Source organism: Anopheles funestus (genome assembly GCF_943734845.2).
Source record: "Anopheles funestus chromosome X unlocalized genomic scaffold, idAnoFuneDA-416_04 X_unloc_76, whole genome shotgun sequence".
In the NCBI taxonomy this organism is placed as follows: domain Eukaryota; kingdom Metazoa; phylum Arthropoda; class Insecta; order Diptera; family Culicidae; genus Anopheles; species Anopheles funestus.
Window position 1 is genome coordinate 12,501 of NW_026045205.1, and position 15,000 is coordinate 27,500.

Consider the following 15,000-nt stretch of genomic DNA (forward strand, 5'->3'; position numbering starts at 1 on the left):
GCTCGCGGGCCAGGAGATACTCATAGGGCGCTTTACTAGAGTGGGGAACTTGAGAATTTTTGTGTCCAAGACTTTGGGCAACTTCGCGGCCGCCCCCTTAAAGTAAAAGATTTTCTCTGGGTGCCTAAAATTCGCAATTCCCGCAAAGTCGGGAAGACGTTAAAGTTTTTGCCCAAAAAATGGCCATCGATTTAAGGTGATTTTCCAATAAGAAAATGTTTCCTAAAATGAATTTTTTCGAATATTTCCTAAACTAAGCGTCGGAGCACATGGCCGTGGAGGAACTTTTGGTAGCTTTTGGCAAGGGCTATCGGATGAAATAATGCGAAAGGCCATCGGAGCAATATTGGATTAATGCGGGCCCATAAACGTACCTAAGAAGTGAAAATTGGTACCATGGCCCCAGGTTGCAAGAAATGCTTGAGTGTTAACCATCATCGGTACCAAGTACCTAGGTTATATCGAGTGCGTAGATGGAAGTCGGTACCAAAGGGAAACCTTCCTAGGCTAGGTGCACGCAAGTGAGTATGGATCGATCAGTAGAAAGATGGGAAGCCATAGGAAACCTTCCTAGGCTAGGTGCACGCAAGTGAGTATGGATCGATCAGTAGAAAGATGGGAAGCCATAGGAAACCTTCCTAGGCTAGGTGCACGCAAGTGAGTATGGATCGATCAGTAGAAAGATGGGAAGCCATAGGAAACCTTCCTAGGCTAGGTGCACGCAAGTGAGTATGGATCGATCAGTAGAAAGATGGGAAGCCATAGGAAACCTTCCTAGGCTAGGTGCACGCAAGTGAGTATGGATCGATCAGTAGAAAGATGGGAAGCCATAGGAAACCTTCCTAGGCTAGGTGCACGCAAGTGAGTATGGATCGATCAGTAGAAAGATGGGAAGCCATAGGAAACCTTCCTAGGCTAGGTGCACGCAAGTGAGTATGGATCGATCAGTAGAAAGATGGGAAGCCATAGGAAACCTTCCTAGGCTAGGTGCACGCAAGTGAGTATGGATCGATCAGTAGAAAGATGGGAAGCCATAGGAAACCTTCCTAGGCTAGGTGCACGCAAGTGAGTATGGATCGATCAGTAGAAAGATGGGAAGCCATAGGAAACCTTCCTAGGCTAGGTGCACGCAAGTGAGTATGGATCGATCAGTAGAAAGATGGGAAGCCATAGGAAACCTTCCTAGGCTAGGTGCACGCAAGTGAGTATGGATCGATCAGTAGAAAGATGGGAAGCCATAGGAAACCTTCCTAGGCTAGGTGCACGCAAGTGAGTATGGATCGATCAGTAGAAAGATGGGAAGCCATAGGAAACCTTCCTAGGCTAGGTGCACGCAAGTGAGTATGGATCGATCAGTAGAAAGATGGGAAGCCATAGGAAACCTTCCTAGGCTAGGTGCACGCAAGTGAGTATGGATCGATCAGTAGAAAGATGGGAAGCCCAAGGAAACCTTCCTAGGCTAGGTGCACGCAAGTGAGTATGGATCGATCAGTAGAAAGATGGGAAGCCATAGGAAACCTTCCTAGGCTAGGTGCACGCAAGTGAGTATGGATCGATCAGTAGAAAGATGGGAAGCCATAGGAAACCTTCCTAGGCTAGGTGCACGCAAGTGAGTATGGATCGATCAGTAGAAAGATGGGAAGCCCAAGGAAACCTTCCTAGGCTAGGTGCACGCAAGTGAGTATGGATCGATCAGTAGAAAGATGGGAAGCCATAGGAAACCTTCCTAGGCTAGGTGCACGCAAGTGAGTATGGATCGATCAGTAGAAAGATGGGAAGCCATAGGAAACCTTCCTAGGCTAGGTGCACGCAAGTGAGTATGGATCGATCAGTAGAAAGATGGGAAGCCCTAGGAAACCTTCCTAGGCTAGGTGCACGCAAGTGAGTATGGATCGATCAGTAGAAAGATGGGAAGCCATAGGAAACCTTCCTAGGCTAGGTGCACGCAAGTGAGTATGGATCGATCAGTAGAAAGATGGGAAGCCATAGGAAACCTTCCTAGGCTAGGTGCACGCAAGTGAGTATGGATCGATCAGTAGAAAGATGGGAAGCCATAGGAAACCTTCCTAGGCTAGGTGCACGCAAGTGAGTATGGATCGATCAGTAGAAAGTGGGAAGCCCAGTACCAAATGCCCTAGTGAAGACCGTAAACGAATATCATGAACCGAGAAGGAGCACCAAATGCCCTAGTGAAGACCGTAAACGAATATCATGAACCGAGAAGTAGCACCAAATGCCCTAGTGAAGACCGTAAACGAATATCATGAACCGAGAAGGAGCACCAAATGCCCTAGTGAAGACCGTAAACGAATATCATGAACCGAGAAGTAGCACCAAATGCCCTAGTGAAGACCGTAAACGAATATCATGAACCGATAAGGAGCACCAAATGCCCTAGTGAAGACCGTAAACGAATATCATGAACCGATAAGGAGCACCAAATGCCCTAGTGAAGACCGTAAACGAATATCATGAACCGATAAGGAGCACCAAATGCCCTAGTGAAGACCGTAAACGAATATCATGAACCGATAAGGAGCACCAAATGCCCTAGTGAAGACCGTAAACGAATATCATGAACCGAGAAGTAGCAACGAATGCCTGAAAAAGTACCAAGTCCACGGTATAGAGTAACGAGAGTTAACCGCCGTGATGTATGCAATGAGGGCAGCCATTGCATGGGTTCTGGACTTGGTTCGCGAATAACTTTTTTGCTAGACATCGGACAAAGTGGACGTGGAAGAACGAAATGTAGCATTTGGTGCCACCTATCCAAAACTTTTTCAAGATTGAAGATCCGATCGATACAGCCTGAGTTATAGGCAAAAGTTGGTGCAAAAACGAGCATTTTTAATGGTGAAAAATCGGTACTCCTCGAATAGCTCCTGTTGGAAGCATCAGACCACATGGTCGTGGAGGAACATATTGTAGCGCGCGGTGTCAAGTATCGACACCCAAAACCGCATGTCCGATGGACGGAAAATGACCAAGTTATAGTGAAAACTTGGTTGCACCAAATTCCCGAAGAAGTGCAACGAGAAGGTGAATGCGATGGTTGTTCGTCGAATAGCTCCGGCCACAGACATGGTAGCGATTAGTGGTGCATGGAAGAAATCTAGCCACAAGTGCCATCTACCCATGGCCAGAAGAAAGTGTGGCCATATCTTGGATACCGGCGGAGCTATGGGGCAAATATGGGCCAAAAATGGTGCAAGTTGGACCAAAAATCCGACCAAGTGCGCGAGGCGCTTTCGTGAATAGCTCCGGCCAGAGACATGGTAGCGATTAGTGGTGCATGGAAGAAATCTAGCCACAAGTGCCATCTACCCATGGCCAGAAGAAAGTGTGGCCATATCTTGGATACCGGCGGAGCTATGGGGCAAATATGGGCCAAAAATGGTGCAAGTTGGACCAAAAATCCGAAAAAGTACCTAGGTAAATGCGATGGTTGTTCGTCGAATAGCTCCGGCCACAGACATGGTAGCGATTAGTGGTGCATGGAAGAAATCTAGCCACAAGTGCCATCTACCCATGGCCAGAAGAAAGTGTGGCCATATCTTGGATACCGGCGGAGCTATGGGGCAAATATGGGCCAAAAATGGTGCAAGTTGGACCAAAAATCCGAAAAAGTACCTAGGTAAATGCGATGGTTGTTCGTCGAATAGCTCCGGCCACAGACATGGTAGCGATTAGTGGTGCATGGAAGAAATCTAGCCACAAGTGCCATCTACCCATGGCCAGAAGAAAGTGTGGCCATATCTTGGATACCGGCGGAGCTATGGGGCAAATATGGGCCAAAAATGGTGCAAGTTGGACCAAAAATCCGACCAAGTGCGCGAGGCGCTTTCGTGAATAGCTCCGGCCAGAGACATGGTAGCGATTAGTGGTGCATGGAAGAAATCTAGCCACAAGTGCCATCTACCCATGGCCAGAAGAAAGTGTGGCCATATCTTGGATACCGGCGGAGCTATGGGGCAAATATGGGCCAAAAATGGTGCAAGTTGGACCAAAAATCCGAAAAAGTACCTAGGTAAATGCGATGGTTGTTCGTCGAATAGCTCCGGCCACAGACATGGTAGCGATTAGTGGTGCATGGAAGAAATCTAGCCACAAGTGCCATCTACCCATGGCCAGAAGAAAGTGTGGCCATATCTTGGATACCGGCGGAGCTATGGGGCAAATATGGGCCAAAAATGGTGCAAGTTGGACCAAAAATCCGAAAAAGTACCTAGGTAAATGCGATGGTTGTTCGTCGAATAGCTCCGGCCACAGACATGGTAGCGATTAGTGGTGCATGGAAGAAATCTAGCCACAAGTGCCATCTACCCATGGCCAGAAGAAAGTGTGGCCATATCTTGGATACCGGCGGAGCTATGGGGCAAATATGGGCCAAAAATGGTGAAGTTGGACCAAAAATCCGAAAAAGTACCTAGGTAAATGCGATGGTTGTTCGTCGAATAGCTCCGGCCACAGACATGGTAGCGATTAGTGGTGCATGGAAGAAATCTAGCCACAAGTGCCATCTACCCATGGCCAGAAGAAAGTGTGGCCATATCTTGGATACCGGCGGAGCTATGGGGCAAATATGGGCCAAAAATGGTGAAGTTGGACCAAAAATCCGACCAAGTGCGCGAGGCGCTTTCGTGAATAGCTCCGGCCACAGACATGGTAGCGATTAGTGGTGCATGGAAGAAATCTAGCCACAAGTGCCATCTACCCATGGCCAGAAGAAAGTGTGGCCATATCTTGGATACCGGCGGAGCTATGGGGCAAATATGGGCCAAAAATGGTGCAAGTTGGACCAAAAATCCGAAAAAGTACCTAGGTAAATGCGATGGTTGTTCGTCGAATAGCTCCGGCCACAGACATGGTAGCGATTAGTGGTGCATGGAAGAAATCTAGCCACAAGTGCCATCTACCCATGGCCAGAAGAAAGTGTGGCCATATCTTGGATACCGGCGGAGCTATGGGGCAAATATGGGCCAAAAATGGTGCAAGTTGGACCAAAAATCCGACCAAGTGCGCGAGGCGCTTTCGTGAATAGCTCCGGCCACAGACATGGTAGCGATTAGTGGTGCATGGAAGAAATCTAGCCACAAGTGCCATCTACCCATGGCCAGAAGAAAGTGTGGCCATATCTTGGATACCGGCGGAGCTATGGGGCAAATACGGGCCAAAAATGGTGCAAGTTGGACCAAAAATCCGAAAAAGTACCTAGGTAAATGCGATGGTTGTTCGTCGAATAGCTCCGGCCACAGACATGGTAGCGATTAGTGGTGCATGGAAGAAATCTAGCCACAAGTGCCATCTAGCCATGGCCAGAAGAAAGTGTGGCCATATCTTGGATACCGGCGGAGCTATGGGGCAAATATGGGCCAAAAATGGTGCAAGTTGGACCAAAAATCCGACCAAGTGCGCGAGGCGCTTTCGTGAATAGCTCCGGCCACAGACATGGTAGCGATTAGTGGTGCATGGAAGAAATCTAGCCACAAGTGCCATCTACCCATGGCCAGAAGAAAGTGTGGCGCTATCTTGGATACCGGCGGAGCTATGGGGCAAATATGGGCCAAAAATGGTGAAGTTGGACCAAAAATCCGACCAAGTGCGCGAGGCGCTTTCGTGAATAGCTCCGGCCACAGACATGGTAGCGATTAGTGGTGCATGGAAGAAATCTAGCCACAAGTGCCATCTACCCATGGCCAGAAGAAAGTGTGGCCATATCTTGGATACCGGCGGAGCTATGGGGCAAATATGGGCCAAAAATGGTGCAAGTTGGACCAAAAATCCGACCAAGTGCGCGAGGCGCTTTCGTGAATAGCTCCGGCCACAGACATGGTAGCGATTAGTGGTGCATGGAAGAAATCTAGCCACAAGTGCCATCTACCCATGGCCAGAAGAAAGTGTGGCGATATCTTGGATACCGGCGGAGCTATGGGGCAAATACGGGCCAAAAATGGGTAAACTTGTACGGTCCAAAGCCAAGGGTAAATTTTTTTATTCCTCTAATAACTTCTACCACAGACATTGAATCGGTTCGTGATGTATGGATGAAATGTAGCAAACAGTTGGAACTACCCATAAAATCTTAAAGATTGACGATCCAATGCATAGAACCGGAGTAATGTGCGATACTTGGTGAAAAATCGAGTGAAAAATTAGCTATAAACTGTTTTTGGCCCATAACTCGAATACTAGACATCGGAAGGGGGGGTCGTAGAACGATTTTTTGTTGCCCTATCGATTCCCTATCGAACGAGCAAAAGTTGTTTTTTTGACCAAAAAGGACCCCTACTCTAGTAAAATTGGCCTGATTTTACTAGTCCCCGGTACCCGTACAGGCAAAATGAGCAAAATGCTCAAGTATGAATGGTTTTTGGCCCATAACTCGAATACTAGGCGTCGGAGGGGGGTGCCGTAGAACAATTTTTGGTAGCCCTTGAAATTATCTATCGAATGACATATACTTGATTTTTTGACCAAAAAGTTCCTAGACTAGTAAAAATCGCATCATTTTACTAGAGTCGGGTACCCTGTACGAAAAACCGCTATAGTTGCGGTTTTTGGCCAATAACTCGAATACTAGACGTCGGAGGGGGGTGCCGTAGAACAATTTTTTGTAGCCCTTGAAATTACCTTTCGAATGATATATAGTGGTTTTTTGGTCAAAAAGTGACCCCGAGACTAGTAACCCTCCATACACAAAACCGCCTAAAAAGTTTTGGTTTTGCAAAATTTTGAAAAGTGCGTCAAAAAAATTTTTTCAAAAAGTACCAAATCGTGATCAGAACTCACTATAGACCATAAAAAGTGAAATCCGATGGTCATTTGCAACACTTGGTCAATCGAGAAAAATTTCACTTTTTTACTAGAGTCGGGTACCCTGAACGAAAAATCGCTCAAGTAATGGTTTTTGGCCAATAACTCGAATACTAGACGTCGGAAGGGGGTGTCGTAGAACAATTTTTTGTAGCCCTTGAAATTACCTTTCGAATGATATATAGTGGTTTTTTGGTCAAACAGTGACCCCGAGACTAGTAACCCTCCATACACAAAACCGCCTACAAAAACTTTGTTTTGAAAAATTTTGAAAAGTTCAAAAAAATTTTTTTTTCAAAAACTACTAAAACGTGATAAGAACTTACTATAGACCATGAAAAGTGATATCCGATGATAATTTGCAAAAGTTGGTAACTAGTAAAAAATTTCACTTTTTTACTAGAGTCGGTGCAACGAGAAAAAAAAAGTCCGTGATGGAGAAAAATGGCACGTTTTCCACGCCTGTACGCTTTCGTTTACTATATAGGGGGTAGGTGAGCCAGAAGCATGAATTTGACTGAGTACGTATCTTTATGAATTGGGCCCTTCTAAATCGATTGAGACTACCCCCAGGACGATCGGACGACTGCTTCTGGCTCAAAATGTGGTTTTTAGATTTTGATCGTCAATTATGAGAGAAAAAATCGATTAGAAGTAAAGATACGAAATGCTTGGTCTAAGTTGGGAAACGACTTCGGATATTTGTTGGACGTTGTCGTAGAAGGTCCGAGGACCAAGGAAAAGTGATTTCCAAGTGGATTTATGCACTATTAGTCGATGGTAAGATGTGAAATTAGTAGAACTTACCATACAGTTTGCGAAGTTGAAGCAATCGGTTGGTGAATATGGTACTGTCTGTCCAATTTGGTGGTTCGGAATGAGTGAAACGATGTTGATGATGGATAGACGTTCCGATTGCCCCCGATCGGGGAACATATAGTGGTCTTTAAGGTCCAAGTACCTATGTTTTGGTAAGCAGAACTGAGAGTTAAAGGATGAAAGTCGGCCATTCCTAATATCATCCTATCGGTGGTTCGCGAGTTGTTTGAGGACCGGAGCAGCTCGCGATGAAACGGTCCTAGGGTATTGGTTATCCATCCAAGGAAGAGTAAATGCGATCCTAGTTGTGTGTCGTTGGCCGTTCTACCGGTATCGCCTATCGATGAGATATCGACGGGCATGCCTTACTCGAAAGTTGAATTCTAGGATCGATGGTCAAACAGACCTATGAGCGATAAACCAAACTGAACACGTATTGATGTCGGCTTTTCCTATCATTTGATGCCGCAGGTTGTTTAGGGACCGGAGCAACTTGCGGCCGAGACGGTCCCCGGGGGTTTCTTTCTCCAAGGAGTGGAAACTATTAAGCAAGAGTTGTAGCAAGATACGATCCTCTGATGTGTCGTTGGCCGTTCATGCGGTATCGCCTGTCGATGAGATATCGATGGGCATGCCTTACTCTACCGACCTTCTAATTGAGAGTATTAATCAGGGATCGATGGTCAAACAAGACCAATGAGCGATAAACCAAACTGAACACGTATTGATGTCGGCTTTTCCTATCATTTGATGCCGCAGGTTGTTTAGGGACCGGAGCAGCTTGCGGCCGAGACGGTCCCCGGGGGTTTCTTTCTCCAAGGAGAAGAAACGATTAAGCAAAAGTTGTAGCAAGATACGATCCTCTGATGTGTCGTTGGCCGTTCAAGCGGTATCGCCTGTCGATGAGATATCGATGGGCATGCCTTACTCTCCCGACTGGATTACTGAGAGTTTAATCAGGGATCGATGGTCAAACAGACCAATGAGCGATAAACCAAACTGAACACATATTGATGTCGGCTTTTCCTATCATTTGTCGCAGGTTGTTTAGGGACCGGAGCAGCTTGCGACCGAGACGGTCCCCGGGGGTTTCTTTCTCTAAGGAGTGGAAACGATTAAGCAAAAGTCGTAGCAATAATCGATCACCTGATGTGTCGTTGGCCGTTCTTGCGGTATCGCCTGTCGATGAGATATCGATGGGCATGCCTTACTCTCCTGACTGTTTAATTGAGAGTTATAATCAGGGATCGATGGTCAAAAAGACCTATGAGCGATAAACCAAACTGAACACGTGTTGATGTCGGCATTTCCTATCATTTGTCGCAGGTTGTTTAGGGACCGGAGCAGCTTGCGACTGAGACGGTCCCCGGGGGTTTCTTTCTCTAAGGAGTGGAAACGATTAAGCAAAAGTCGTAGCAATAATCGATCACCTGATGTGTCGTTGGCCGTTCTTGCGGTATCGCCTGTCGATGAGATATCGATGGGCATGCCTTACTCTCCTGACTGTTTAATTGAGAGTTATAATCAGGGATCGATGGTCAAAAAGACCTATGAGCGATAAACCAAACTGAACACGTGTTGATGTCGGCATTTCCTATCATTTGTCGCAGGTTGTTTAGGGACCGGAGCAGCTTGCGACCGAGACGGTCCCTTCCCGAAAGATGGTGAACCGAGTCGTCTGGCGTAAAAACCGGACGACTCGAAAGGGCTTGACCCTTTCAAGTGAGCGATAATCACATTCTACGCTCAGTTCGACAGCTACAAGGCAATCACTCGCTATGTTCAGAGCTAATACATGCAACATGCCGGCATTGTTTCCACCGACGCATGGATTCAAGACTGGTGCACTTATTAGTTAAACCGTTCGCCTCCGGGTGTTTCGAGTTCAAGTCTGGATGAGGATTGATCTTGCTGGTAATAGCTTGAGCCCCTGAATAAGGGGTCGAAGCGTACATCTTGAGACCATGTACAACATATTACCAAATCGGCACCATGGGTTCGGGTGCAAGTGATGTAACCGTGAAAGATGTTGAGCAGCCCAACATCGGTTTACACACGCATAATAGGAAGGCAGCGCTGTCGACTGGTCAGTCGTGTAAGAAGTGTGCATTATCGATCACAAATATATTGGTGATCTGTAGGTTGCGCATACACCATGCCCGGTGTAAAGTGCCGTGGTCCCCCCCGGGGGGCTGCATCAAACCGTTCGCCACGCGAACTACCCAATGGAACGAACTCTATGCATTTAATAAGAAGAAGAGATGATAATGAAACACGGTCGATTTAAGAGTTGAAAACGTTGAAATACCTATAAGCAAGTCTTAAGTTGGTGGTGACCGTTACGCCCCAACAAATTGGTGCCTTACCCTACACCAAAGAGCCATTCAACATGGTTCAAGTGAGCGATAATCACGCTCTACGCTCAGTATGACAGCTGCAAGGCAATCACTCGCTAAGTTCAGAGCTAATACATGCAACACGCCGGCATTGTTTCCACCGACGCATGGATTCAAGACTGGTGCACTTATTAGTTAAACCGTTCGCCTCCGGGTGTTTCGAGTTCAAGTCTGGATGAGGATTGTTCTTGCTGGTAATAGCTTGAGCCCCTGAATAAGGGGCCGAAGCGTACATCTTGAGAGTAAATGTACAACATATTACCAAATCGGCACCGTGGGTTCTGGTGCAAGTGATGTAACCATGAAAGATGTTGAGCAGCCCAACATCGGTTTACACACGCATAAGGGGTTTATTGTTATCTGTAGGTTGCGCATACACCATACCCGGTGTAAAGTGCCGTGGTCCCCCAGGGGGCTGCATCAAAACGTTCGCCATGCGAACTACCCAATGGAACGAACTCGATGTATTGAAAGAGATGAACAATTAATAGCGAGAATAGGGGCCCGGAAGCAATTCCGCGGCCCTACGGTCGATTCAAGAGTTGAAACGTTGTACAATCGTGGATAGCACCTAGTGCTAATATGGTGAGAGATAATGTGTGAGGAAATTTAGTTTCCTAAAGTTTAGTTAGTGGTTTCCGTTGTGCCCTAACAAACTTAAAGTTGGTGGTGACCGTTACACCCCAACAAATTGGTGCCTTACCCAACACCAAAGAGCCATTCCATATGGTTCTAGAGAGAGAGAGTTGTGTGGAAATTTATTTCCCACTAAGCGAGTGTGTGTCTGTAGTGGAACGAATTCTGGTTGATCCTACCAGTAATATACGCTTGTCTCAAAGGTTAAGCCATGCATGTCTAAGTACAAACATAAATGAATGTGAAACCGCATAAGGCTCAGTATAACAGCTATAATTCACAAGATCATCCTACCACTAGTTACTTGGATAACTGTGGAAAATCCAGAGCTAATACATGCAACATGCCGGGACTGTTGCCCTCGCGGGTAGCTGAACTGGTGCACTTATTAGTTAAACCAATCGCCTCCGGGCGGCTTGAGTTGAAGTCTGGATAAGGACGCAGATCGTATGGTCGCTTGTCGACTGACGACAGATCTTTCAAATGTCTGCCCTATCAACTATTGATGGTAGTGTAGAGGACTACCATGGTTGCGACGGGTAACGGGGAATCAGGGTTCGATTCCGGAGAGGGAGCCTGAGAAATGGCTACCACATCCAAGGAAGGCAGCAGGCGCGTAAATTACCCAATCCCAGTACGGGGAGGTAGTGACGAGAAATAACAATATGGACCTCTCTAACGATGGTCCATAATTGGAATGAGTTGAGTATAAATCCTTCAACAAGGATCAAGTGGAGGGCAAGTCTGGTGCCAGCAGCCGCGGTAATTCCAGCTCCACTAGCGTATATTAAAGTTGTTGCGGTTAAAACGTTCGAAGTTGATTGCCCGTCCAGACACGTGACCGCCACGGGCGCCCGGTTACACGCCGGGGCCGTTCGTGCGCGCGCTCACGGCTGCGACTCACAATGGTGTACTTGGGCGTTACTCTGTGAACGAGTACCGTGCTACCGGTTAACTCCGGCACGGGCTCCTCATGGTGCTCAAGATACTCACATTTACCTTGAACAAATTAGAGTGCTCAAAGCAGGCTAAGACAAAGCGTCCGGCCCCCCCGTGGGGTTGGCGTTGGCCGAGAATAATCTTGCATGGAATAATGGAATATGACCTCGGTTTATACGATTTCGTTGGTTTGTCAGAAACCTAGAGGTAATGATTAACAGAAGTAGTTGGGGGCATTGGTATTACGGCGCGAGAGGTGAAATTCGTAGACCGTCGTAGGACCAACTGAAGCGAAAGCGTTTGCCATGGATGCTTTCTTTAATCAAGAACGAAAGTTAGAGGATCGAAGGCGATTAGATACCGCCCTAGTTCTAACCGTAAACGATGCCAATTAGCAATTGGGAGACGCTACCCCTATTCGGTGCTCTCAGTCGCTTCCGGGAAACCAAAATCGGGTTCCGGGGGAAGTATGGTTGCAAAGTTGAAACTTAAAGGAATTGACGGAAGGGCACCACAAGAAGTGGAGCTTGCGGCTTAATTTGACTCAACACGGGAAAATTTACCAGGTCCAAACTTATCGAGGTAAGACAGATTGATAGCTCTTTCTCAAATTTAAGGGTAGTGGTGCATGGCCGTTCTTAGTTCGTGGAATGATTTGTCTGGTTAATTCCGATAACGAACGTGACTCAAACATGCTAACTAGAACGCTGTCAGCAGTGCGCCTCCGGGCGCACCTGACGTTACAGCCGGGCGGCGCCTTCACGGGCGGTCGTCGGCTACGTTTGCCCTGCTTAGCGGGACAACTTGTGTTTAGCAAGCTGAGAATGAGCGATAACAGGTCCGTGATGCCCTTAGATGTTCTGGGCTGCACGCGTGCTACAATGTGGGTCGCAGCGTGTTCTCGCCAATAGGCGCCCCCATTCCGAGAGGAACGGGAAATCACTAAAATGCCCATCTAGTCGGGATTGGGGACTGCAACGGTCCCCATGAACCTGGAATTTCTAGTAAGCACTAGTCATTAGCTAGTGCTGATTACGTCCCTGCCCTTTGTACACACCGCCCGTCGCTACTACCGATGGATTATTTAGTGAGGTTTCTGGAGGCTTACCTTCCGCGGTTCCTTCGTGAGCTGCAGCTGGCATGGCTGAAGTTGACCGAACTTGATGATTTAGAGGAAGTAAAAGTCGTAACAAGGTTTCCGTAGGTGAACCTGCGGAAGGATCATTACTGATGATCGTCCGCGAGTGACCAACCATGGGCTGCCTTCGGTGTAGCTCGGTCGCTCGCTTGCTATGTGTCAGAATTTGTTGAAAGCCAACTCGTTCGTTGTACACTTTGATGGGTGACCATCACTGTGTCCCCGTGCCGAGCTAGATCTCCCCTAGCCGTAAGGCACTTGAACGCCCCTTCGACGACGAGTTGCATGTGTGTGGTATGTGTCAGAATCTGGTGAAGCTTTCTGCATGTGATGTGCCTTGTGTGGATCCGTGGCCATTGCATTGTGTCTGGTGCTTAGATACCCAGACACTTAGAACGCTTGCGCGGAAAGCAAACTCGATCGTTGTACACTTTGATGGGTGACCATCACTGTGTCTCCGTGCCGTGCTAGATCCCCCCTAGCCGTAAGGCACTTTGAACGCCCCTTCGACGACGAGTTACAAGAGTGTGGTATGTGTCAGAATCTGGTGAAGCTTTCTGCATGTGATGTGCCTTGTGTGGATCCGTGGCCATTGCATTGTGTCTGGTGTGTAGGTACCCAGACACTTAGAACGCTTGCGCGGAAAGCAAACTCGATCGTTGTACACTTTGATGGGCAACCATCACTGTGTCTCCGTGCCGTGCTAGATCTCCCCTAGCCGTAAGGCACTTTGAACGCCCCTTCGACGACGAGTTACAAGAGTGTGGTATGTGTCATAATCTGGTGAAGCTTTCTGCATGTGATGTGCCTTGTGTGGATCCGTGGCCATTGCATTGTGTCTGGTGTGTAGGTACCCAGACACTTAAGCAAACTCGATCGTTGTACACTTTGATGGGCGAGCATCACTGTGTATCCGTGCCGTGTAAGAGCTCCCCTGGCCATCAGGCACTTGAAAGGTCCTTCGACGACGAGTTACAATAGTGGTGTGTTAGATACGTCAGATTACGGTGTCTACTAGTGTGCAATACGTATCCGGCTACGGCACGGAACGAACGGGAACTGTGGTGCAGACAAACAAGAGTTAAGCCTATTAGTCATTAACTCTAAGGACGGGGCCATGGGGCGGTACACAAAGGATACGGATGAGCGAGTATGCAGGCCCAATACTCAATAGCTCGATCCGATCCAAGCACATGAGTTGACTGCGGCGTCAGGTTAACCAATGTGCTAGATTCTATTTGGCCAGTAGAATCTTGTGTCTTATGCGATTTGATACCAAGACACCAGAACGAAAGTTAGTTGAAGAGTTATTAAACTCTTATGAAGTATGGTTGTGCAATCACAACTTATGACTTTAACCTATAAAGTGGATATGGACTTGCAATTATAACATGGAATCTCTACACACCCCATGAGCTCGATCCAATCCACGCACACGAGTTGCCTGAGTAGCGACAGGTATACCGATGTGCAATACGTATCCGGCCACGGCACGGAACGAACGGGAACTGTGGTGCAGACATACAAAGAGTTAAGCCTACTAGTCATTAACTCTAAGGACGGGGCCATGGGGCGGTACGCAAAGGATACGGATGAGCGAGTATGCAGGCCCAATACTCAATAGCTCGATCCGATCCAAGCACATGAGTTGACTGCGGCGCCAGGTTAACCAATGTGCTAGATTCTATTTGGCCAGTAGAATCTTGTGTCTTACGCGATTTGATACCAAGACACCAGAACGAAAGTTAGTTGAAGAGTTATTAAACTCTTATGAAGTATGGTTGTGCAATCACAACTTATGACTTTAACCTATAAAGTGGATATGGACTTGCAATTATAACATGGAATCTCTACACACCCCATGAGCTCGATCCAATCCACGCACACGAGTTGCCTGAGTAGCGACAGGTATACCGATGTGCAATACGTATCCGGCCACGGCACGGAACGAACGGGAACTGTGGTGCAGACATACAAAGAGTTAAGCCTACTAGTCATTAACTCTAAGGACGGGGCCATGGGGCGGTACGCAAAGGATACGGATGAGCGAGTATGCAGGCCCAATACTCAATAGCTCGATCCGATCCAAGCACATGAGTTGACTGCGGCGCCAGGTTAACCGATGTGCTAAGAGAGTTGTTCCTGGGCCTTCAAAGTGACTTCAAAACTATCTTAGCGAATGGTGGCCATGGGCGTAGACATGAGCCACAAGTCACAAGGCCTGGGACTATTGGGTAATAAAGACAACTTAGTCAG